The following is a 23,396-nucleotide window of genomic DNA, read 5'->3' as shown; positions in this document are numbered from 1 at the left end:
CCCAAGGGCTACGAACGCTGGTATAGTCGTCTTTTCCGCTGGCACTCCTGCCTGGCGCTACCTATTGCAGCGTTCCACCAATACGTTGGCCTGCGGTTGTTCAGGCTTCTTTTTTTCCTTAGCATGGAGGCATCACATGCTTCCAGCGTATGTATAGCCAGTTGGCTTGCTCTCTCTTCAGCCGTACCGTTGGTCTCGTAGTCCTCAAACATGGCCCGGACCATATCCGGCTCTAGCGTTTCGGTCTTATAACCGATCTGCTTGCCAATGAACGGGTTAGGTGCGCCCGCTTCCTGGATTTCACATATGAGGGCTTGGTGGTCACTTCCGGTGTATAAGCCACTAACTTCCCACGTTGTCCTGCGGCTGAGGCTGCTGCTCACGAACGTAAGGTCTATTATAGACCCCGTTCCAGCTCTGCCGAACGTCTGCTGTGTGCCTGTGTTCAGCAGTACGGCATCCAACGTCGCAAAGCATTCTAAGAGCGCCTGTCCCCTTGGGTTCGTTTTCGGGCATCCCCACTCCGTCGCCCAAGCGTTGAAATCGCCGGCTATGAGCGTAGGGTGTTTCTCCCGCGCATCTTCAGCAATCCTTTCCAGTGCCTGCGTCGCCTGCTGTAGGCTGAGGCTCGGGGGCAGGTAGCAGCTATATATGTGCACTCCATTTATCCGGGCTCTGGCGAATCCGTCTCCGGCGTATGTTTGCAGTAGTTGCTGTGTGGGACTCGCACAGCTCCATATCGCTGCCTTCTTGCTCGAGTCAGCAATCCACTCTCCCGAGTTGCGATTCCGGTATTGCTCGCTTATGACTGCTACATCAATACGGTGCTCCCTTATGGTCTGGTCCAGCAGCTGCTGTGCCATCTCGCAGTGGTTGAGGTTTAGTTGGATGATTTTCATCTATCCTTCATTTGCTGCATCGCCTTTTGATACTGCGGGCACCTCGAACTCGTCGTTTGGTGCTTCGGGTCCTTCACCCGGTGGCGCTTGCAAAGAATGCAACTTGGTTCGTCTTTGCAATCTTTGGCCTGGTGGTCGGCTCCTGCGCAATTGTAGCAGCACTTCGTGAAGTCTTGGCTGCTCTTACAATTAGGCGCGATGTGGCCAAACTCCATGCACTTGTAGCATCTTCGGGGAGTTGACTTGGGTCGTATTCTGCAATACCCCCACCCCAGGCGAATTCTTCCTTTCTCCAGGAGGGGCTTTGCTATAGCCGGTGGAACTTTCAGAGTCAGGGTCTGCGTGCTCCTATAGGCTGGTCTGATGGAGATGGCTGCGGCCTCGCAGATTTCCACCCCTGCCTGCGCTTTGAGTTCTGCTAGGACTTCCTCTTGGGTGGACACTTCGTCTATGTCCCTTACCTCCAAGATGACAGTTTCGGTAAGACTCCTTACTTCAACCGTGCTTCCTAGCGCTTCCTTGACTGCTGCCTGCATCTCGTGGGTTCTCGGGTCCGCCGATTTTTCCAGCATCAGCAACAGCTCTCCTTTTGCTGTGCGTCGCACCCCTTGCACCGATTGCCCTAGCTTTTTAAGACTTGGCTCTGTCTTGACCTTCCTTAGAATGTCTGCATATGAGACAGTGCTGGTGGCGGCGATGACTATTGCATCGCTGCGTGGCGGTCTTGGTCGTTGCTGCTGCTTTGGCTTTGGCCTTTGCCTAGCTACGACCTTCACCCACCCCACCTCTCGATCCTTTGGGGCGTCCTCCGGTCCCTTGCGAGCTACGGCGTCCCTCATGTGGCCTTCCTGCGGCTTCTTCTCCGTTTTTTTTGACTTTTTGGGTCCATGTTTTGGCTTCTTCGGCCTTGGGGACGGGGACGGTGACGGGTGGGTGGTGTTCCTGTGCTCTGGCCGTGCCCTCTTTCCCGCCCTCTCCGTCACTGCCGGCTGTGTAACCTTGGCTACAGCCTGCTCCGCAGAGATCGTCTGCCAGCACGATTCCAACTCTCGCTGCAGATATTCGATCTCATCCACCAGATCCCTCATTGGGTTCGTGATGGACCTCTTTGGGAGCACCATCAGCTTCCTCAACTCTCTGGCCTTTTGGCCCAAGCTTGCCAAATGCGCCATGGCCCTCTCCTTCGGGTCTGCTTGCTCCTCTTGGGGGCGCTGCAGCGTTGGAGGAGAGGATCTTGCACGCTCCTCCACTGCTTCCGCCGGCTGGTTTGGCGATCGCGCCAGAGCGAAAGGGATTCTCCTCATCCCAGGCGAATGAGCTTGTCAGCGGAGTGCTGCAAGCCGCAGCTTGTTCCCGCTGATCGCTCATCTCCGATCTGGCCGTTGATCTGGCAACTCCGGTTGCTGTGGCCGCGCCCTCTATTGGCCAGACGCTGTCGTTTTCCAGCACTTAGCTCCGTGCCTCCAGTCAGCTGTTCTTCCGTCGTTCTCCAACACCACTTGCGGTGTGCTTGGCCAATTTTGCCCAAAAACAAAAAGAAGGCAGCAACCAACAAGTGGCGCCAAGAATCACAGCGAAGAAGAATAGGAAAACAGGCACTTACCTGCTGTTCCTTCCCCCCCCTTCGGCCTAGGGCTCGACGGCGTCCCACTGGGATTTCGGCCAGTACTATTGGCCAGGTGGCCGCTTCTCTGCTTGCGGACTTGCGTTCCGCGCAGGTAAGTAGCGCAGCACTACTATGGCTCGCGCTAACTACTCTTTGCCTCTTTTCCAGGCTAACTTCCGACGTTTTCCACTGAATTATACGGAACGATTTAAAAACACGACCGCACTCACTAGAATACACTCGTATGTGTGTTGCCTTTGGCCAACAGTTATGAGCCCTGTTTGTGGTGCAATTAACGAGGGCCGCCAGCCAGTAAATGAGCTTCCAGCTCCAGCTCCTGTTCGAACCTTGCCCGCTGGCACGTGCCGATCCAGAAACCTCAGCCAGACAATCTCATCAGCGGCTCACCCCTGGACATCCTGGCGAAACTCAAATATGAGCCCTTTATGGCAAACTTTATTAATATGCAAACGTTGTAGGAGCTGCGAATACGTTAACTAAATGTGCAAGAGGACAGCTCTGGGCGCTTTTCCGGGTGCCCCGATTACAACGAACTTAATGCTTTTTAAAAAGTTTTTCAATAGGAAGAGTCACAAAGTTTTTGCTGGTCCTATGCCATCGGAACCGTAAATCTGCGGAAATCATCTTAAATGTAATGATTTCTGTGCGTTTTTAAGCTTCTCAAGCTCTCTCTTTGGGAAATTACCTTCATTATCTGTACGAAAATGAAATGCACAAAAAGGCTGAAGACTGCCATCAGGTGGGACTCCTCTCTGCCACCAAATCCGTCTGTCATGCGGTTTCCATTTTCACAATTTAATATCTTTTAAGGTTTCTGGTCACGTGCGTAAGGGTGAAGTGGCTCAGAGCATTCACATCTCCTGCAGCTGCTGTGTGTCTGTGACCTTTTTAATGGGCTGACGGGTCATTACACGATTCTTTTTTATTCATTTTTGCGCCCGGCCTGATACAGACTGCTAATTTTTTGGCCGAATCCCATAATACTATTAAATCGAAATCACATAAATCGGACCTTAAAACCTGGATTTTTGGGCATAAAAAACTAAATCGGGTGCCTAAACTCCATGATGCCTCGAAATTGGAAAGGAATCTGTGGTTCGGTGCTAGAGTATCCATTTTCCCACTCTTTAAGGTACAAATTGCGCAGAAAGTGTCACGCCACACCTTAAGCCATTTTATATTATTACCTTTTCCACGAAATTCAATCTCGTAATTGTTATCAAAACTAATCGCACGTGAAATCCACTCAAATCAGGTATATACTCGCCTTGTAGATGGACTGGGAACCCAAGAAGTTCACGCACTGACAGTATGACAGCCTCTTCTCCCACCCAAGTCAGGCTTGAGCAAAACAATTTGGAATATTCGAAAAATCTTTGATACCAGCAACTGTGGCGTATACTTAACGTGAAGACTCCTCCAAAGAGAGTCTACCAATTACCATGTGTAAACGCAATTTAATTATTTATAACGCAATTGAAGTTTTTCTTTCGGTTGACTTGCAGATGGGTTGCTATAGGACTTATCGGAGAGATTCGTAATCGATCGCCCTTAAAGCATGTGCCGCCGACCCCACTTAGGAAACTCATCGAGCCACTCTCGACGGTTTCGACTTCAAAGAGCACCCCAAGCCGGGGACCAGGACCACAGCCAGAATAAGGACCAGAACCAGAACCAGCAGCCCTGCCCAGACCAGACAGTTTTGTTTTATGGGCCTAGTCTCTGGTTGGCGTCTGTATTTACTCTTGTACATTGTGCCACACATACTGGCATAACCCGACTGACTCATGGGTTCTTTTTAAGCACACAAAGTATAAAATACAAAATACTTACCGAATACAGAGAATGGATGGATGGAGGGAGACTTGTGCTTGACTTTAATTTGTGTGTAAACACTTTAAATGGCGAGCCCCGGCATTCCCGAGCGGGAATTAACAGAGGACTCGGGGCACTTCAGCCCCATCCGGCGGCAGTAAGGGATGCGGATGTACCCGTAGCAGTTTATGTTTTTTTTTTTTTTTATATTCATATACTTATTTATTTGCTCTATAATATATACTGTACAATTTATATTTAACTTAATTTAACGGACAAGAGTATGTTGGGACTAGGGGCCCCGCGGACTGCGGTACTGCCGCAAAGCATTGCTTCGCAGTGGCGTGGACACCTACTCCGTCTGCTCCTTCCGCCTTCTCTCCAAGGACCTAAGCGTTCGCATCACGCTAGAGGCGAACTCCGCGGCCGCTTCCCACACCTTCGGGTCTGCCAGCATCAGCGGCACCAGAGTCTCGGTGCTGACCCTAGACCCTGCTGCTGTCTCCAATGTCTGACGCTCGAGGTCAAACCTGTGGCAGTCGAAGAGGACGTGGCGAGCGTCCTCCTCTATGCCTGTGCCACACTCGGGGCACCAGTCCTCTGTCTCGTGGCCGAAGCGCTTGAGGTAGCCGCGGAAGCAGCCATGTCCGCTCAGTGCCTGGGTAAGGTAGAAATCCACCTGGCCGTGCTTCCTTTCAACCCAGCATGCTATGCTTGGGATGAGGGTGTGGGTCCATCGGCCTTTGGGTGAGTGGTCCCATCGAGTCTGCCATCTGTCTATGCTGGTCCTTCTGGCGGCGTCCTTAATGTCTGCTTTGGAGCGTACCTCGGCTGCACTGTCCGTCATGGCATCATGGATCTCCTTCCTCTCCCTTATCAGCTCCCTGAGCGGAACTTGCCCGGCAATGACTAACGCGGCTTCGTCTGAGATGGTCCGGAACGAGCACGCGATCCTAATGGCGCACAGTCTGTACGTTGCCTCAACTCCTCGCATGTAGCTCCTCACCTTCGCGGCTTCTGCCCACACCGGTGCGGCGTAGAGCATCTGCGACGTCACGACGCTCGTCAACAGTTTCCTCGTTGCCTGCTTTGGCCCTCTGGTGTTTAGCAGCATCCTGGATAGCGCTCCCGCGGTCCCACCGGCCTTCGTGTGGACGTATTCCAGTTGCTCTTTGAAGGACAGGCGCGTGTCGATGAGGACTCCAAGGTACTTGATGGACCTCTGCGATTCGATCGCGGTCCCACCGACCTGCACTCTGGCGGTCTCGACCACTTTACGGCTGGATATCAGGACCGCCTCCGTTTTTTGGGCCGCCAGCTCCAGCCCCGCGGCGGCTAGCCACGCCTCGACGGCTTGTATGGCGACGTTGGCAAGCTCCTCCACTGCGGCAAGTTCCTTCGCTACCGCCACTATTGCGACGTCGTCAGCGAAACCCACCAGGTTAGTGTTGGCTGGCATCGGGAGCCGTAGGACCCCGTCGTACATGGCGTTCCAGAGCAGAGGTCCCAAAACGGAGCCCTGCGGGACTCCGGCTGAGACTTCGTATGCCCTAGAGCCCTGACATGTGTCCATTGTCAGCACCCTATTGCTGAAATAGCTGCGCGCTATATTCAGTAGGTAGCCCGGGATGTTGAAGGACCTCAGTGCCTCCAGCGTCCGGGTCCAGTCGGCCGAGTTGAAGGCGTTCCTTATGTCCAGTGTCACCACCAGACAATAGGACTTGGTTCCGCCTCTCCACCTAGTCCCAGCAATGGCTTCCTCCGCCGTTTGTACGACCCTCAAGATGGCGTTCAGCGTCGACCTCCCTTTCCTGAACCCGTATTGGTTCTGGGAGAGACCGCCTGCTACTTTGATGGCTGCGCTCAGCCTCGCACCGATCACCCTTTCGAAGACTTTTCCCATGGAGTCCAGAAGGCAGATGGGCCTGTAGGAAGAGGCCACCCCTGGCGGCTTGCCCGGCTTGGTTAATAGTAGCAGCCGTTGCCTTTTCCACCTCTCGGGGAACGTCCCCTCCTGGAGGCATTTGTTGAAAAGGCCCGCAACTTCCCTCGGGAGTAGAAGAAGTGCCAGCTTCAACGCGCTGTTGGGGATCGCATCCGGACCCGGAGCCTTCCTAGGTATCAGGTATCTGCCTGCCTGCAACACCTCGGCTTCCGTAACTTCGCAGATGTTGCTCGGGCTATGCTCGAACCGCAGGGAGCTAGGGATCTGCCGTCCTCGAGGAAACAGTGCCCTGACTATACCCTCCAGTGCCTTTGGATCTGTTGGAGCTTTACTGCCCGCTTTCAGCCTCTTCACCACCATCCTGTACGCGCCTCCCCAGGGGTCCTCTTCGGCGGCATCACACAGCTTTAGGAAGCATTCCCTCTTGCTGTTCCTTATGGCGGTCTTCAGATCCTTCCTCGCCGCTTTGTAGGTCTCGCTGCATCGGGCCAAGCGCGGTGTGCCTCTGGCTCGCTGGAGCAGCCTTCTGGCCCGGTGGCAGGTTCTACGGAGAACCGCAATCGCTTCGCTCCACCAGAAAACTGGATCCTTGTGCTTCCGGAACGTCCCTCTCGGTAGCATGCTCTGGTCGCAGGCGCCTTCAAGTGCGTCCGCCAATTTGGTCGCCATATCGTTGGCTCCGTCTGCATCGTTTGCAGAGTAGCTCTCAAGGGCGCTTGCGAAGGCTTGGGCCCTCAGCGTGTCCTGGCGGTACGCCTTCCCATGCCGGAACGGGGTACCTCTCGATCGGGCAAGGGTGCCCAGGGTGCATAGTATGGCCTCGTGGTCGCTGGCAGTATATACGCCGCTGATCCTCCATCGGGCGTTCCGGGCCAGCGTGCTGCTGGCATAGGTGAGATCGATGATCGACCCTACACCTGCCCTGCTGAAAGTTTGCTGGGACCCTTCGTTTAGAAGGACGACGTCCAGAGAGGCAAAAGCCTCCAACACCGTGCGGCCTCTGGCGTTTGTACGGGAGGACCCCCATTCCAGGGCCCAGGCGTTGAAGTCGCCTCCGACTACGACGTTGTTCCGTCCTCGCAGATCGCAGCTCAGCTCGTCCATAATGCGGCTGAAAGTCTCCAGTGAGAGGCTGGGTGCCAGGTAGCAGCTGTAGAACCATATGCCGCCTACATACCCTCGGACGAACCCGTCTGCCGACTTGGTGTAGCGCAATTGTGGCGCGTCGACGCCACAGAGCCACAGGGCCGCTTTGCCAGTAAGGTCCGTGGCCCAATCGCTGCTGCTGCCCACCTTATGTGGTTCGCTGAGGAGTGCCACCTCAGAGCCAAGTTCGCGCACCGTCTGCGTCAGGAGATCCTGTGCGGCCCTGCAGTGATTCAGGTTGAGTTGAATCAACTGCATGTCGTCCTGGTTTTGCCGAACCCGCTTCGCGTGGCAGGGCAGTTTTTAGTGCCTGCCTTGTGCGTGACCTCCTTCTTTCCAGCTGCTGAGCAGATGAAGCACGCAGGCTCTTTTTTGCATTCGTCAACTTTGTGCCCTTTCTCCCCGCATTTGATGCAGCAGCCACTCCTGTCCACTGTACTCTTGCAGTTCCGTGCGATATGCCCGGGTTCCAGGCATCGGTAGCACCTTGGGAGTCCATCTCTTTCCCGGATCCTACATATGGTCCAGCCGATCCTCACCTTGCCGCCTTTCAGGACCGCTTGGCCCAGGGAGAAGGGCAAGCTGACCACCGCCAGCTGGGACTCCGCGTATCCGCGGCGCAGACTGCGGACTCTTACTCGACCCTCGTCAATGTTGAATTGGCGAGTTAGAGCGGCACAGATCTACTGCTCTGTCGCGAGGGAGTCGATGTCCCGTATCTCCAATATGACCACCTTCGAGTCTTCCGTCATTGCGCGCACAGACGCTCCATCGCCGAGGACACGTGCGATGCTGGCTTTCATGCCCTCAGCACTCTCCACGCTGTCTTTTGCCACCTCCAGCAGAAGGTTGCCGTTTATGGTGCGGCGTACCTTGGAGACGCAGCTTCCCAGGTCGGAAAGCTGGTTGTCGTGTCGTCTGGTGACCATTGCCAGAACCTCGCTGTACGACTTCCCGGGGGCCTGAACTATGACCGCGTCTGGGCGAGCGCGGCGTGCTGCTCTCGGCCTCTTGGCCACCACGCTCCATTCGCTGTCCGGGATTCCGGGGCTCTTGGGCTGCCTCATGGCGCTGGTCGTCGCCACGTCTCCGTGTGGCCGCAACGGGGGTCCTCTTTTTAAGGGTCCTCTTGGTTGCGATAGCTCCTTTTCGCTGCCTTGGGCGCGTATGTGGGGTTCCCGGCTCCCCCATTGGACCTTCGGCCACGGATGGCTGGCTAAGTTTACGCCACGGTTCGGTTTGCGCTGCGGCATCTTTCCTCCAGACGGTCGTTGTCTGCTGCTCCTTGTCTGCGCTCCGCGTGCTCTGTGAGCATTTCGGGCACAGGCCTTGGGCGTCGGAGCCTTCCTGCAGCGCGCTTCTACCCGCTGCAGCCTCTTGGCTCGATTCGATGATGTTCGAGTGCAGCTCCTTCATGCGCACGAACAGTGCTCTGGTGGCCATGTTGATGTGGCGCGTATTTTTGTCCATCATCCTGGTCTGAACCTCATCAAGGATTTTTCCCAGCTCCGAGAGGTTCTCAAAGCAGGTAGCCTCCTGGTGGGCCTTGCTCTTCTTGGGCGGCGTTTGCCTCTGGGAACTTCCCGGGCTGGCTGGGTCCCGAAGCCTCTTGGGGGTCTCCCTAGAGTCAAGGTCCCGACTCTGCGCCGCTGCTGCTGGAGATGGAGATGGCTCGCGTGCCGGCGATCGGGCGAGCATGCTACCCTTCCTGAAGGCGAGCTTTTCATTCTCCTCCATTTCTATTGTTTACTTTAGAATTTGAATTTCGAAATTAAAATCTCCCTCCGTTGGCGCGCAACTCCAGCTCTCTCCAACACTCTGGCAGCCCTGGGTCGATCGGGGCTGTCTGGCAACACCGTCCGTGTGGCAACTCTACGCGATCACCTGTCTGGCGGCGCGATCAGCTTTTGTGTGTGAAGCTCCGGACGAGAAGAAGAAGAAAGAAGAAAAGTTGAGTGAAAATTCCTTTTTTCCCTCCACCAACAATGTGGAAAGTGCAAGTGGAAGGCGCCAAAACAAGGGTTCACCCCCCTTCCCCTGCTGCCTGGAGTGCACTGATTGTGCCCCTGCAACAGAGCGGGATGCCGGTGGGGCCGGCTTTTATACGCAGTACGTACCGGTGCGACAGCAGCCTGCTCTCAAAAGCTTTTCTTCCAGGTAACACGCGCAGCGCGGATGCTAAAAACGGAAAATCAGGAGCCCGTGATTCAGAACAACCGCACTTGAAAACGCTCAACTCTCTCTCTCCTAGCAGTTTATGTGTGTGTGTGTGTGTGTGTGTGTGTGGTGGAGTGGTTTGTTTGTTATACCCGATACTCAAAATGATTATTGGGGTATATTAGATTTGTGGTAAAAGTGGATGTGTGTAACGTCCAGAAGGAATCGTTTCCGACCCCATACAGTATATATATTCTTGATCAGCATCAATAGCCGAGTCGATTGGGCCATGTCTGTCTGTCCGTCTGTCCGTCCGTCCGTCTGTCCGTCTGTCCGTCCGTCCGTCTGTCCGTCCCCTTCAGCTCCTAGTGCTCAAAGACTATAAGAGCGAGAGCAACGATGTTTTGGATCCAGACTTCTGTGATGTGTCACTGCTACAAGAATATTTCAAAACTTTTCCCCGCCCACTTCCGCCCCCACAAAGGGCGAAAATGTGTGGCATCCACAATTTCGACGATATGAGAAAACAAAAAACGCAGAGTGCAAAATCTGAACCAGATCGTATAATTATTATAGCCAGAATAAAGAAAACAATTTCATTCTTTCTTGCTCTGTCTCTCTCTAACACACAGGTTTCATGGTCGGTTTTGCCAATTGCAAAATATGAGTTCAAGGATCTCAGAACCTATAAGAGCCAGAGCAACCAAATTTGGTATCCACACTCCTGTGATATCGGACCTTGTCCATTTTGTGTCCAAATTTCGCCACACCCTCTTCCGCCCCCGCAAAGGACGAAAATCTGAGGCATCCACAAATCTCATAGACTATTAAGGCTAGAGTAACCAAATTTGGTACACACACTCCTTTAAGATGTATCTATAAAACGCATATCTCAAAATTTCGCCGCACCCCCTTCCGCCCCCACAAAGGACGAAAATCTGTTGCATCCACAATATTGCAGATTCGAGAAAACTAAAAACGCAGAATCATAGATAATGACCATATCTATCAGATAGCTGAATCTGGATCAGATCAGATAATTTTTATAGCCAAAAGGAACAAATCAATTTGCAGTGGCTACGCAGCGCCCGACGTCACGCTCAGACTGATTTTCTGTCTCTCTCGCACGCACTCTTTGTCGTGGCGTTTAATATTAGCGGCGTCTGCCGGAGAGCCATACTGACTTAGTATCGGGTATAACTGTAGAGTTGCAACTCACAACTCACAGCCAGACTCAGCTCATACACCTCGAACAATGCGCTGAAGGGATTGACAAAAGAGAAAGAGAGAGAGAGAGAGTCAGCGTGTTTTAGAAACTACTGTAGGCAAGACTTTCTTACTTCTCCTTTTTGGAGGACTGCAGGATGCGTATGAGCAGATTGAGATTGTGATTCCCTTGCTGGCCAAATTGGCCACATAAACGATGGACTCGGAGCCAGAGAGGTAGCTTGAAAGAGGAAAAACGTTACATTAAACTGGTAGGGCTCCCCTTGGATCACTACCTCACCGTTTCACTACGAACACATTCTCTTTGAGCACACCATACTTCGTTGATCCTTTCTGCAGTGTTGTCGTTGTTTTCCTGAGCTCCACCAGCGTCTTGTAGATCTTCAGATGCGAACGCTCGGCCGAGGACCCGTCTCCACATTTACAGTGGCGTAGTCCGGGGCCAGAGGAAGCCAGGTCTTTTGGGCCGTGGAAAAGCCCGCATTTGTGCCGCTCGTCCACTGGAAGGGAGTGCGGGAGGGATATCGGCATTGGAGTTGCATGCAGCCGGATCCTGTGCGTCCTCCCAGCTGATCTCGCCATCGGTCATCTGCTGGCCCCGGCAGGATCATCATCAGCATGTTCATGGCGTCCGCATTGGCCGCTCCATAGCGACTGGCTGCCCGCCGCTGATCGTGATTGCCGATCACCCAGTTGGCCGTGCGACTCGGGGGCAGGTTATTAAGCCAGCTGTCCACGGCTGTCTTGATGGATCTAGCGGAGACGCCGTCGCTGGCGGGCCCCGTGATCCGCAAACTGGTGCAAGTAGTACTGCTGCCGCTCCTCGATCCACTCCCAGGCACTGCCACGGAAGGCCTGTACCCAGTTGGAGGGCGGTTCCCTCTTTCCCGTCTCAGCATTCACCTTTCCGTCGTGCCACTGACTTTTTGAACCACTCGTTCTCGTCACTCGAGTGGTTTGGGACAAAGTCCAGTATGATCTTCAGATCCAATTCTTCGGCTTTCTTGATCAACGCTCGGAAGTCGTCCAGAGTTCCGTACTCTGGCTGGATGTCGAAGAAGTCGGAAATGTCGTAGCCAAAGTCCACCATCGGTGAGGTGAAAATGGGTGACAGCCAGGCGGCAGTCACGCCCAGATCTTTGAGGTATTCTAGTTTGCTCGTGATGCCATTCAAGTCTCCGATGCCATCACCGTCTGAGTCCATAAATGATCTTGGAATGATCCCACCAATCCTTGCTCTTCACCGACGCTGACAAGCATGGATTAGCCAGGACTTGTAGTGTACCAGAGTTTAAATATATATATATATGTAAACAGATATATAGGCCCTTGATATCAGCAGATGACTATGACTGAACTTAAGGACGGCGTACAAATACGGTTGGTCGTGTGCACTCTTGCTAGGCTCGGGTCTAGCTCGCCGGATGGTCGGGGTTCTTCCTCACCTAATTGTACTATCGTACTCCACTACATTTAAATAGTGCACTTTACGGGAAACTATAAGTGATTATACAAAAACAAAGTAAACTGAAATACTGATAGCGCCGACACGCCAAATAAAAGCCCTACTGAACCATTTCTATTTAGAGAGAACCTAGGTGTTGATTGCCCCTCTCTTCTGTACCCACCCTACCATGACAATGCGTTCGAGTTCTTGCATTGTCCCTTGATGAATCCTTTACTAAGATTTACCACATTTTATAAGATCCTGGCACGGATACTCGACAGACCATTTTTATGATTTTAAAGATTCATTTCAATTCAAAACGATTCATATTTTAATATAATGGGAGACTTCAATTTCAATATTCATTACGTTGCAGTTGTAGAAACACAACAATTGACTTAGGTTCTAATTTGTGGGTAATATTCCCTTAATCCTAATTATCATATAAGTTTAGTTATAAATTCATTATTTTAAAGCATGAAAATTATTAGGGTATAGATATATAGTTAAATATGCGACACTTCAGTTTAAGTTTTAAAAAAGGTTTTATTTTTTCACTTAAACTTAGCGTACATTGGTTAGTTATTTCCCCGACGATGACTGAGGTCTGATGTCTTGAACGGAATTAACTTTGGTTGAATTCTCCGACGGTGTCGCGATTGACGTTTGTCTTGAACAGAACTGAGTTGGCTTCTTAGATGCAGACTATTTATATTATGATGCTCGGTTTGGGATTCGGATTTGGATTCGGAGGCGTTGGCTTCGACTTCGGCTTCGGAGATGGAGTTCGTGACTCGATCGATATGTGGGAAAGGCGGCTTTTGATGAAAGGCTTCCGCTGCGTATGATCGGTGTTGCATTACTTGGGGGTGGCTGAGAATAGGGCCTCTGATTGGTCAGCTAGGATGGTGTGATTCTTGAGAATCGATTAGTAATTGATCTCTGAAGAGTGGCGGGATTCTGGTGCGGCTGGATTCTAGTGCGGCTGGATTCTAGTGCGGCATCTATTGTTTTATGTTCAACTTCCAGTTTAGGGTGTTTGTTTACATTGCCTGCAATCGGCTACGCGTGGTCTATTTCGAGCGTGAGATTGTTTATGAGGGTTCGAAGCTGAGGGTGTCGTATTGTTTATAGTATTGTGGGTAATTGGGTTGCAGGGTAATAGACATAGACAAGGGTATGCGGAGCATGGACTATAGATATGTCACTCCCCCATTGTTAGATTTAAGCCTGTCCTCAGGCGATTATCCTTGGATATAGTTCAGGTGCGTCTAAAACTGTGCCTGCTGGGGATTCCTCGTCTTCGTCTAAGGGTGTTTCTATGTGCGGGTCGGTTTTAGGCTTATTGCTTTTACTTAGATTAAACAATTTGTAGCTTAATCCTATTATGAGTATGACAAATAGTAGTATTAAGCTTACATGTAATACATTATTTAATCGCGTATTTTCTATTACGATTTCTTTGGTTTGCAAATAAGACAATGGTTTAATTTTTGTTACGTTATTGTTGATGTAGATGCTTTGTGCAAATTCTGGTATGGAGTTGGATATTAAGAATTCATTTAACTGTATACTGCAATTATGTATTTTTATTAATGCGTTACCTTCTACTTTTATTTCTTGGTTTAGGCAATCTTGGTTTAATATGGTTTTTGGTAATTTCCAAGTTAACAATATATTGGGTTCTATGAAACTTATTTGAAAGTTTTAGTGTGCTTTGGTGTATGGACATTTTGTTTCTACTTGTTTGACTATTCCTGAAATACATTCGTCATTTATTTTTCGTTTTGATTCTTTTTCATATACCTCGTTTTCTAGAACGTAATAATTGTTTTGCGTTAGGTCAGTGAGGATGTTATTATCTTCATCTCGATATGGGACAATTTTAAGTATAGGAATATTTCTGATCTCTCGTGGGATGTTGGAAATTATTAGTATTTCGTTAGTGTCTGTTTTCAACCAGGTAGATGTTTTGATATTTAATAATTTCTCTGAATCGATGTGTTTCAGGTAATCCTGCCTCAATAATTTTGGATTAAAGATCCCTAATCTTGTTAGCTGCATGCCTAATTCAATATCCTCTATGTACTCTGTAAAAGGTTGAAGGTTAAATATTAATATCTCTAGTTGCTTATTTCTATCATTATCCTTGTTAATTTATTGACAACTTCTATGCCAGAATTTACTGCTTGAATTACTAAGTTTAATTCGTTAGCTTGAACACTGTGGCTAGCCAGATTGTTTATTTTCCCTTCTAATTCGACTTTATCATCTTGATCTAATGTTCCAAATAGATATTTATATACTGTGCCTACTGCATTTATAAGGCCTCTTTTGTTTCTTTTGGCTATTTTGATGCCGTTGAATTCACGTTGCAATTTCTCGATTAAATATTGAACTTGGATTACGTTATTAAATTGGGTTGCCTGTTCTAGTAAACTCTGATATGTTTCATCTGTTCTTGTTATATTAATTGTTAGATAATGGTATTCATAATTAATGGGTATGTTAATGGTATTTGTTTTGAATATGAGATATCCATTCCTTGAGTTGATGGGATCTATCTCTATATTCTGTCCCGAAGACTGTAGGACGGTGAACATTAGTAAGATTATAATCTTAATCATGTTGTAGCTCCGGATTCCCAGTACTCTCTTCGGGTACTCTGCAATTATCGTATTTACTTTTATTAGATTTTTTCTTTCTTTTGAATTTCGTTTTATAGTGGGTGATTTTCCTCCCTCTATTTTTCTCTTCAAAGTGCTTTTCGTCTACCTGCCTAATTTCCCCTGTTCTTTTCAACGGGTTGGTTGTTTTTGTTTTAACTAGGGGTGCATTCTTGTAGCGTGTGTCTACTTCAAAGTCGATTCTATCGTTATTCAAATGATTGATCTTCCTAACTTTATTCAGTTGGGTGTTATAATCTGGTAGTCCGGCGTACAGGAAGATATCAGCGTGGGATCTTTTTGTAGTATTATGAACCGTTTTATGGTTATAAGTGTATAGAATTAACTCGAATTTGGTGAACTTGTTTTCTATGTTATCCTCACTTGAAATGATTCTTCATTTTTCATTGATCGTTTTATGTAGTCGTTCTACATCAGAAACTCCGTTTTTACTGGTAGTGATTTCGATTTTCACATTTTCCGCATTCAACCATGCTTGCAATGCTGCGCACATAAAGGCTGAATCTTTGTCGGCTTTAATTCCCTGTGGCTTGCCCATTTCGTTTAAGACTTTTACGATGGCTCTCTTGGTTTCTAACCAGTCACGACTCTTAACTTCTACAAGGGTAGCGAATTTAGAATATACATCAATGCATGATAGGAATTGTTGATTGCCTACCAAATAGAAATCCATGACATACTTTTCTCTGATATTTTGTATTTCAGGGGTGATTTCGAAGGTTAGATTGGTGTTACGATGCTCTGTTTTAGCAACGTTGCACGTAGGACATTCATTGATAATATTTTGGATTAACTTTTGATAATCGGGGTAGTAGAATTTTCCTTTAAACCAATTAGTGGTCTTTTCGATACCTGGGTGAAGTAGCTCTTTATGATTCTTCAATATTTGTTCTTTGAATTCGGAGTAGTTCGGAATATTTATGAGTTTGGTACTGGATTTAATCAGTTTAGTGGTGTGATTTGGACTGATTATCTCCAGGAATGCCCTTTGGAACAGTGGGAAGTCTACTTCGTTATGGAAATATAGTGCACTCTTTTTGGTACACACATATTCCTTTATTATATCTTTTGCTAATGATTCTGTCATTTCGGTATATGTGATTTTTATCAGTATCTTGTGGAAAAAGTGGGATGTTTCTACCTTATCCTCATTACCTTTAATCAGTTCTATTTGCCTATTATAGTAATTGATTGGTCTCTCTGTAAGTAGAATATAATTTGTATTATCTTCTTGCGCGCTACGGACCGTTGCACAATCACTATTAATGGTTTCCCCGAGTAGGTTTTCGTTAATCTTTACTCTTGATAGCGCATCGGCTACATGGTTCTCCTTTCCGGGTAAATATTTTATTTTGAAAGCAAATTCATTTAATTTGATCTTCCATCGTTGTAGCTTCATATTTGGTTCCTTGAGGTTATTCAACCAAATCAAGGGTTTGCGATCACTCAATATCTCAAACGTTCTACCAAACAGGTATGATCTGAAATACTTAGTTGCCCAAACTATAGCTAGTAATTCCTTTTCTATTGCTGAATAATTGATTTCGTGTTCGTTTAAGGTTCTACTTGCATAGCAGATTGGTTTGTGGTCTTGCGACAACAATGCAATGTTACTTGCATCGGTTGTTACCGTGAACATTCTGTTGAAATCTGGGAATGCGAGGATGGGGTCTGAGGTGATAAGTACTTTCAATTTTTCGAAGGTCTCGACGTATTTTTCCTCTGTTGGGTCTATGACTGCTCGTTTCTTTAATTTGAGTGTCATAGGTTTTGCTATATTAGCGAAGTTGAAGACGTGAGCGTAACGTGAAGACAGAGCGCGAAGTCTCTCTCAGCCACCTAAACATCTTCAAGCGGCTGCAGCAGCTCCGCAAGGAGCCCACCATCGAGGAGGGCTCTGCCGAGATCAAGGCAGTCAGCAACTACGTCCTGGCCGTTAAGCGGTGAGTCCTGACCTCATCATCATAAGTTCCAAATTTCAGTTACCTGAGCGGCAACTACGTCTACATTTCGCTGTTCAACATTTTCAACTCCATCGAGAATGTGGATCTGACCCAGGTGTTCGGTGGTCTGCCCGCCAAGTTCCAGTATGCCCTTGTCATACTTATGTACATATGTACAGTATGAAAAAGGATGAATAAGCAAAAGGGAAAATAAGTACAGTTCAGGAATCGTACGAATACAGCTAGTGTGATTTGTATGCGCACCGAGACTTAGGCTTTAGCTCGCAGTCGACGCTCTGCATTAAAATACTAATGCAGGCAATAATAACAAGTCCCCACTTATACGCAGTACACATAGTATACAAATCTAGAGTATATTTACTAAACATCATAACACATCAATTTATTTGTAAAATGGTATGACGAGAATCTCAGACACCGATAAACAGCTTTTTGTCACGCAGTGTGTGCAATGGGCTCTCGGCATCTCTCTTTTTGCATCGTTTTCCTTCTATTGCTCTGCTGCGCAGTTTAAAAATATTCAAGTACAGTGCACACTCGAAGGAGTGTACACTGGGTTAGCAAAATATGCTTTCGTCATTTACAAGGACAATGTGATCCAGTTACTGACTCAGCTATTTCCACAGTAGTCTGAGTGCGCAGCAAATTGTATGCTCTAGGGAGATTGCACTGTACTATGCTCTCTCGCTGACCGCACGTCAAGCGCTCTCTCCCTTTTTACATAATTATATTTCCTATAAATATGTTTCGCACTCGATGCGATCCACCAGTTGCTGCTTTTCTTTGATCAGTTGTTGTTCTAGTAATACATATTAGCAAATCTTTTATAAGGCAGTCCATCAATGATGATTAAACACCGCTCGGTCCCTGTGACTCTGGTGCTGTTGCAGCTTCTAGCTGTGGTGCAGGGCCAGCCCTTTCCCAATTACCACGCGAATTTCGTGGACATCGAGGAGCAGGCAGCGGAGCTGAAGTGGTGGCAGACCGGGGCCTTTTATCAAATCTATCCAAGGTCATTTAAAGACAGCAACGGCGACGGCGTGGGCGATCTGAATGGTGAGAATATAGTGTTGAAGAGAGGGCTGCTAATAATGCGATTGCAATTGCGCAGGCATCTCGGAGAGGTTGTCGTACCTCAAGGAGGTGGCCATTACGGCCACCTGGCTGTCCCCGATCTTCACCTCGCCTATGGCCGATTTTGGCTATGACACTGCCAACTTTACGGAGATAGCTTCCATCTTTGGGACCATGGCAGATTTCGAGAATTTGATGAAGGTGGCCCAGCAGCTGAACATCAAAATAATTCTCGACTTCGTGCCCAACCACTCGAGCGACGAATGCGAGTGGTTTAAGCGCTCTGCGGCCGGGGATCCAGAATTCAAGGACTTCTACGTGTGGCATCCCGGGCGCATGGTGAACGGCACTCCCCATCCCCCGAGCAACTGGATCAGTGTATTCCGTGGTTCCGCCTGGCAGTGGCACGAGGGCCGACAGGAGTACTATTTACATCAGTTTGTGAAGAAGCAGCCGGATCTTAACTATCGCAATCTCAAAGTGCGGGAGGCCATGAATGTGAGTTGATATCGTAAGCTAGCAGATTTTCTTATAAACTTTGGATCCTTTTCAGAATGTACTACGCTTTTGGCTGGCCAAGGGCGGCTCCGGCTTTCGCATCGGCGCAGTGCCACATGTATTTGAGATGGCGCCCGATTCACAGAATCAGTACCGCGATGAGCCTCGCAATGACTGGGATAATGATCCCGAAGACTACGGCTATCTGCAGCACATCTACACCGTCGATCAACCCGAGACGATTGACCTCGTCTACTCGGCAATGCCACGGCCGAGGGCGCTCAGCTGCCGTTCAACTTTCTGCTGATAAGTGAGCCGACGAACTCATCCAATGCCGGGGAATATGCCAGCACCGTGAAGAAGTGGCTCCAACATATGCTTAAAGGACGTACGGCGAATTGGGTGGTGAGTTGACGTCCCTGTTTTACGGTACCAATAGTCCTTAATCCGTTTTGTGTTACCAGCTGGGCAACCATGCCGCGAGTGGGCTCCCGTCTGGGCAGCGATCGCATAGACATGCTGAATATACTGATTGCCGCTCTGCCCGGAGCCAGTGTGACCTACCAGGGCGAAGAGCTGGGGATGGCAGACGTGTGGATCTCCTGGAAGGACACTGTCGATCCCTCCGCCTGCAACACCAACCCAAGCATCTACGAGCAGTTCTCACGCGATCCGGAACGTACTCCCTTCCAATGGAGCGATGCCACTGATGCGGGATTTAGTAATGCCAGCAAGACGTGGCTCCCCATTGGAGAGGATTACAGGCAGATCAACGTGAATCTGGAAGAGACCCAGCCTCTGAGCCACCTGAATGTCTACAAACAGCTTTGGAAGCTGAGAAAGCAGGCGAATACCATGCAGCGGGGAGACACTGACGTGAAGGCCCTAAGTGGCGCTGTTTTGGGCGTGAAAAGGTGAGAAAACTCCTTCACCAATTTGGCTTAATAGTAATGAAAGGTCTTTGCAGATATCTCAAAAATGACGTCACATTCGTGACTGTGCTGAATATCTACGATGCATCGCGATGGAGTGGAGACCGTCAACCTGCAGCAGAGCTTCTCAGATTTGCCCAAAGTTATTCCTTTGAAATTACTAATTACAGGACTGATAAAATACTTTTCTGTGGCAGCGATCTCATCAATTCCACCCCTGTTCAATTGCAACCCAAGGATTCACTTGTACTTCAATCAACCTCTTCGTACTTTGCTTATGCCACCAACGGAGAGATTCGTCAGCTGCCGGTGCTCGGTATTTATCTCTGGTTGGCTCAAGTGGAGCTCTATCTCACCCACCGGTAAATTTCCACACGTGATTCCATCAGCTGACGATTAATTAAGCACTCAAAATAAAACGAGGGGGAACGTTGTGAGTTGCTGCGGACACCGCAACTCTACATTTATACCCGATACTAAGTCAGTATGGCTCTCCGGCAGACGCCGCTAATATTAAACGACACGACAAAGAGTGCGTGCGAGAGAGACAGAAAATCAGTCTGAGCGTGACGTCGGGCGCTGCGTAGCCACTGCAAATTGATTTCTTGTGGATGAAACAGATTTTCGTCCTTTTTGTGGGCGGAAGGGGGTGGGGCGAAATTTTGAGATATACGTTTTATAGTGAGATCTAACAGAAGTGCGGATACCAAATTTAGTTACTCTAGCCTTAATAGTCTCTGAGATTTGTGGATGCCACAGATTTTCGCCCTTTTTGGGGGCGGAAGTGGGCGGGGCAAAGTTTTGAAATATTCTTGTATGAGTGACATATCACAGAAGTCTGGATCCAAAACATCGTTGCTCTCGCTCTTATAGTCTTTGAGCACTAGGCGCTGAAGGGGAAGGACAGACGGACAGACGGTCAGACGGACGGACGGACAGACGGACAGACAGACAGGGCTCAATCGACTCGGCTATTGATGCTGATCAAGAATATATATACTTTATGGGGTCGGAAACGATTCCTTCTGGACGTTACACACATCCACTTTTACCACAAATCTAATATACCCCAATACTCATTTTGAGTATCGGGTATAAAAAACACTCATACGAGAACTCAAGCTTATCACCAGATCACTTTAGAGACGTGCTATAAAAGGGGACTCCAGTATTGGGGCCTCTCAGTCAGCCATGACGTTTCTACACAACTTATTGGTAACTATTCTCCTCTTGGGGCTGTACTGCGCGGCCGGCGACGCTGCTGCCATAGATCTCAGCCTTGATTCGTACCAAGAGAGGGCGACGGCATGAACGGAGGAGACGCGGGACTGGTGGCAGGTTGCCCAGTTCTATCAGATCTATCCACGATCCTATAAGGACTCTGATGGTGATGGCGTTGGTGATCTGCAGGGCATCATATAGAAACTGGACTACCTTAAGGAGATCGGAGTCACGGCCACTTGGCTGTCACCCATTTTCACCTCACCAATGGGAGACTTTGGCTACGATATCTCCGTTTTCTTCGACATCCAGCCAGAATATGGCACACTGGACGATTTCGACAAGCTTGTAGCTGAGGCCATCTTTGACTTTGTCCCGAATCATTCGAGTGACGAGAACGACTGGTTCAAGAAGTCAGTCAAGAGGGAGAAGGGCTACGAGGACTACTACATGTGGCACGATGGCTATGTCAACTCCACCACTGGGCAGCGAGAGCCGCCCTCTAACTGGCTACAGGATTTCCGTGGCAGTGCGTGGGAGTGGAACGAGGAGCGGCAACAGTACTACCTTGACCAGTTCGCCGTGCAGCAGCCCGATCTGAACTACCGCAATCCCCTGGTGGTGGCACAAATGAAGCGTGTGCTGACCTACTGGCTGGATCGGGGCGTTGCCGGTTTCCGCATAGATGACGTCCCCTGGTGACTGGTGACCCCTGGCTTTGAGTCACTGCCCGATGCCAATGGACGCTATCCAGACGAGCCGCTGAGCGGCTACACAGATGATCCTGATAATTCGGCCTACTTGAAGCAGATTCACACGCAGGATCTGCGCGAGACGGTAGAGATGGTCTTTCAGTGGAAGACATTCCTGGACGATTACCAGCGCGTCCATGGTGGAGACACGCTCGTCATTATGGTGGAGACCTACTCTGAGCTGGACTACGTAATGCAGTTTTACGGCAATCGAACAGCAAAAGGAGCTGAGATTCCATTCAACTTCCAATTCATTGTGGGGGAAATGGGGATAAGAACAATACTGATCTCACTGCAGGCGGATTTGTGAAGATTATCAAGAGTTGGCTGGGACAAATACCCGCCGGAAAGACGGCTAACTGGGTGGTAAGTGCTCGAACACGCTTCAAGATCCGCAAGCTTCTGAATGCTGCATTTTCTTTAAGATGGGAAACCACGATCAGCGTCGCGTGGGCAGTCGATATGGCGAGGATCGGATTGACCTAATGAACATGCTGCAGATGTTCCTTCCTGGCGTGAGTATCACCTACCAGGGCGAGGAGCTGGGCATGACAGACCTCGACATCAGCTGGGAGGACACGCGCGATCCGTCGGCCTGCAACTCCAACGCGGATATCTACGAGGAATTCACACGCGACCCGGGCAGAACGCCCTTCCAGTGGAGCGAAGAGGCGAACGCCGGTTTCTCCACCAACAGAAGCACCTGGCTGCCGATAAACCCCAACTACTTGACTATCAACGACAAGACGGAGAACGCCTCCACTACTAGCCACCTGAGCCTGTAGAAGCAATTGGTGCAGTTGCGTCAGCTGGAGACCCTGCAGCTTGGTTCCACAAGGTATGCCAATGTGGGTGACAATGTGCTGGCCATCAAGCGATCGCTGAGTGGACAGCCGACCATGGTGCTAGTGGCCAATGTGCTGGACACCAAGGTCACGGGTGTGGATGTGGCCGGTGTACTGTATGCCTCCGGCAACTACAAGGTCAAGGTGTCCAATCCTCAGGCCCAGGCATCTGCGGGGTAAGCTCTCACCCATTATCATCTAATGTTTCTACTAATATACTGACTTTGTCTCTGCAGCGACAGCGTTACTCTGAGCAGCCTCTCTCTGGAACCATAAGCGGCCCTTATTTTGGAGTCGGTGTAGAGTATTCTATATCTAATCATAAGTTCAAAAAGCAAAAAATACAGACACACGCGCACATTTTCTCGTATTCGTATTTGGGCGAACGACACTGGACAACTTTTCAATTTAAGGTCGTATTCTTGGCATTTGGGACCCCATCAGGTCCTGGTGCTTTGCCGTTCTTGATCCGTTGTAGAGCTTCGAGGACTTCTGCTCCCGTGGTGGCTTCTATTTCAGGTGGCGGTATTCTATCCATCACCCTCTGGGCTGCCACTTTCTCTGGAAATAGGGTTTCTACTATGTTAACCAGCAGATCTGCACACATTGGCGGCGGGGGACTGAACACTCGCAGTCTCTTCATTACCAGCCTGTATGCGTAGCCCCAAGGGCTACGAACGCTGGTATAGTCGTCTTTTCCGCTGGCACTCCTGCCTGGCGCTACCTATTGCAGCGTTCCACCAATACGTTGGCCTGCGGTTGTTCAGGCTTCTTTTTTTCCTTAGCATGGAGGCATCACATGCTTCCAGCGTATGTATAGCCAGTTGGCTTGCTCTCTCTTCAGCCGTACCGTTGGTCTCGTAGTCCTCAAACATGGCCCGGACCATATCCGGCTCTAGCGTTTCGGTCTTATAACCGATCTGCTTGCCAATGAACGGGTTAGGTGCGCCCGCTTCCTGGATTTCACATATGAGGGCTTGGTGGTCACTTCCGGTGTATAAGCCACTAACTTCCCACGTTGTCCTGCGGCTGAGGCTGCTGCTCACGAACGTAAGGTCTATTATAGACCCCGTTCCAGCTCTGCCGAACGTCTGCTGTGTGCCTGTGTTCAGCAGTACGGCATCCAACGTCGCAAAGCATTCTAAGAGCGCCTGTCCCCT

At 49.4% G+C, this 23,396-nt stretch overlaps 1 long non-coding RNA gene and 3 pseudogenes across 1 annotated transcript; 3 read left to right on the top strand and 1 right to left on the bottom strand.

Annotated features, from left to right (window-relative positions):
• Positions 1-2,381: 2,381 nt before the first annotated feature.
• Positions 2,382-4,453, top strand: LOC117190649. Its single transcript, XR_004473781.1, has 3 exons — positions 2,382-2,617; positions 2,674-3,658; positions 3,782-4,453. It is a non-coding gene; the product is annotated as an uncharacterized LOC117190649 (long non-coding RNA).
• A 6,370-nt stretch (positions 4,454-10,823) lies between these two features.
• Positions 10,824-12,056, bottom strand: LOC117191597 (annotated as a pseudogene).
• A 5,685-nt stretch (positions 12,057-17,741) lies between these two features.
• LOC117190648 lies at positions 17,742-19,837 on the top strand (annotated as a pseudogene).
• A 1,054-nt stretch (positions 19,838-20,891) lies between these two features.
• On the top strand, positions 20,892-22,554 carry LOC117190647 (annotated as a pseudogene).
• Positions 22,555-23,396: the final 842 nt, after the last annotated feature.

The sequence above is a fragment of the Drosophila miranda genome, assembly GCF_003369915.1.
Source record: "Drosophila miranda strain MSH22 chromosome Y unlocalized genomic scaffold, D.miranda_PacBio2.1 Contig_Y1_pilon, whole genome shotgun sequence".
NCBI lineage: Eukaryota > Metazoa > Arthropoda > Insecta > Diptera > Drosophilidae > Drosophila > Drosophila miranda.
Note: the sequence above shows the minus strand (reverse complement) of the source record. Positions and strands in the feature narration are given on the sequence as shown.